General features: G+C 37.2%; 1 long non-coding RNA gene across 2 annotated transcripts in view; it reads right to left on the bottom strand.

Annotated features, from left to right (window-relative positions):
• LOC144224608 (uncharacterized) overlaps positions 1-1,685 on the bottom strand; it is a 4,244-nt gene extending 2,559 nt beyond the window's left edge. For both annotated transcript variants that reach the window (XR_013333088.1, XR_013333087.1), the window contains exon 1: positions 1,370-1,685. This is a non-coding gene — a long non-coding RNA (uncharacterized LOC144224608). The remainder of the gene's footprint in view (positions 1-1,369) is intronic.
• Positions 1,686-2,796: the final 1,111 nt, after the last annotated feature.

Below are 2,796 nucleotides of genomic sequence, written 5' to 3'. Positions count from 1 at the left end.
CACCAAAAGAGTTGGAGACATTTTTTTCTCCTAAAGTGAACTCAATCCCAAATGCTAATGAATTTAGTTTAAAAACAAATGCATATAGTGGAGCCCATGTGTATTAAGGGCAAGCTGCAAAACAAAATTTGATTTGCATGTAAAATGTAAATAAAAGGATAAATATTAAAATGTGCACAGTTGAAACTTACATATATATATACAGAAATGTAAATATAAATATATATTTAGAACTTAACAATAACTGCAGCAACTGCTTAGAGGAACATTTTGTCATTGACATAGTTTAGAACTGTCCACCCATGTTGATAATAAAAAGGCAGACAGTTTTAATTGGTTTTGTTGTTTCTAAATTTCTCTCAGCAGATTGTCAGCTTTGGAGCGGACCACGCATTTTAGCCAGCCTTGTATTTCCATTGACTATTTTACTCTTTCCATGTTTTGATAACTTTTCTGCTGCCTTTAGGAGTGAGAACACCAGGAAGAATTTTACAAATGCCATGCTGTTTCCTTAAATGACTTCTTTTTATTCACACACATAGAAACAAAATTTTAGCTACTTACAAGGGACAATTTATTCCCTAATGATTCTATGATAGAGTTTCTAAAAATGGGGTTGAGATTATTTGAATGAAAATCATATGTGGTCTTGAGGCCCCTTCAGACATTTTGAATTAGACTTTCTGAGGTAGGTTCTGAAATTCTAATTTAAAGAGAGAGGATGAAGAAAAGAAAGAGAAATGACTTTGTCCATCCCTGTAACATCTTTCTTAAGCTTTTGAAGGCTTCCACATCTGGGAATTAGCTCATCCTTTCATCTTGAAACAATTTCTTCACTGATTTTCTGTTATTCACTTCTCTCTCTTTTTTCTCCTTATTCAATGACCTCTCTTTCTAGACTCTTTGCTGGCTCCTCTTCTACTCATCTATTCAGTGGCAAAATGCCTAAAGACTCAGTTTTGGGACATCTGTTCTTCTTTCCCAAGACTATCATTTAAAAAGTTAATTTTTTTCTAATATGTTCATTTCTTCATACTCATTCAAACAAATATATCTTGCATATTTATTATGCATGTCAAACATAATATACCACAAAGAATACCATTGATTTTTCTACTCAAGTGTGTGTTTATTTTTTTCCCTCAGTCTTCTGCTTTCATCAGTGACACACCATCCACAATTGCTTATGGCCTAGAAATTAGATATTATTTTTTGTATCTTCCTTTTTTCTCATTCTGATATTTAAGCTATAAACATACCTGTTTTCACCACTTAAATTCATTCTAAATCACTAATTTTCACTCCTATTCCCTTATCATTCCAGTTTAACCCATCCCTTTCTTGAACTTCTCCAATAATTTCTACTTACTTTTTCTGCCAATCCATTTTACATACAGAATCCAGAGTGGTCTTTAAAAATATAAACTTGCGACATGAGACCTCTGTCCTAAACCTTCCACTTGTCTCAAGTTGCCATAGAAAGCCATCTACTTAGCACAAAGCTGGTAGACAGGTCCTCATCTAGTCCTATCTGTCTTTCACTTTCATTTTGTTTAACATTATTCCATGACTCTACACTATAGCTTTATGAACTACCAATATATCAACCCATTCCATTCTTAGTTACAGTAGTTCCCCTGCTCTGTGGTTTTATTTTCTATGGTTTCAATTACCCAGGGTCTGGTTTCAACTGTGGTCTGAAAACAGATGATCTTCCTTCTGACCTATGCTTGGAAAGTCACTTGTAGCCTAGCATTGTGTCACAATGCACGCCATTCACCTCACTTCATGTTACAGCATAAGTATTTTATCATCTCATATCATCACAAGAAGACTGAGTCCAGGATTTCATTACCTGCATCAAGACTGAACTCAAAGGAAGCTCCTCAGATATGGCTTGTCTCCAGGCAAATATCTCTGAACTAAAAAGAGAAGCTATTGGCCCAAAATGCCAAGCATCTTTTGGAGACTGGCTCCGGCCGGGGTCCAGGGGTCTCTGAAGGATGGACAGTGTCCAAGAGAGAGATTGAGAGCCCTGAGATTTTTTCTGATCACCAGGCAGGCATGTTTGCTCTGACTGGGGCTCAACTTTATTTTATAATTAAGTGTTTGAGGGATGGCGCAGAAGTGGCATTTGCCTTAGACAAAGATTTCTGATGACAAACTTCTTTGATATCTAAGAATCTCCCAGAACATAGATTTGTAGAAGACTTCTGCATAGCCTTTATCAATAGTGATTGAGATAGGTGACTTAGATGCTTATCCTATGGGGAAGGAACGTATCTTTAGCATACAAGACAAAGTTTTTGGCATAAAAAGGGTAATGTTACTTCTTTGTGAGCAGGGGTCAAACAGGTCTTTCAGGAAACACCTCTGCTCCCATAATCACAAAAGAAGTTCCTCAATAAGTTCCTTTACAGGGAACAATCAGCATTTTCAAGGCCAGAATAAGTCACTCCAAATACTGATAACAAATGCCCTGCGGGGGGGGGGAACAGTGCTCCAAGCAGAAACAATTGGGTGAGGGTGGATATCTGTCCTTAACTCTAAATAAGGCTCTTTGTCTCAGGGCCAGACTCAACTGTAACTCATGTTCTTAGCCCCCTTTATTATGTAAGTCTTGGATCTGCAAGGCCCATAGGAAGAGCCTTTTAACAATCATCCACAGTGCTTTCATCTGAAGTCTATTTTGAAGAGGCAGGGATATGTTTTTCCTTATGAGCAATCTGTGTGGGGAATATTGGTCTGATCTGGAATATTGTGAGGCCTGGTCAATACCAGCAGGCTCATTTCCAA

Source organism: Crocuta crocuta, unplaced genomic scaffold (assembly GCF_008692635.1).
Source record: "Crocuta crocuta isolate KB4526 unplaced genomic scaffold, BGI_CrCroc_1.0 scaffold192, whole genome shotgun sequence".
In the NCBI taxonomy this organism is placed as follows: Eukaryota; Metazoa; Chordata; class Mammalia; order Carnivora; family Hyaenidae; genus Crocuta; species Crocuta crocuta.
Note: the sequence above shows the minus strand (reverse complement) of the source record. Positions and strands in the feature narration are given on the sequence as shown.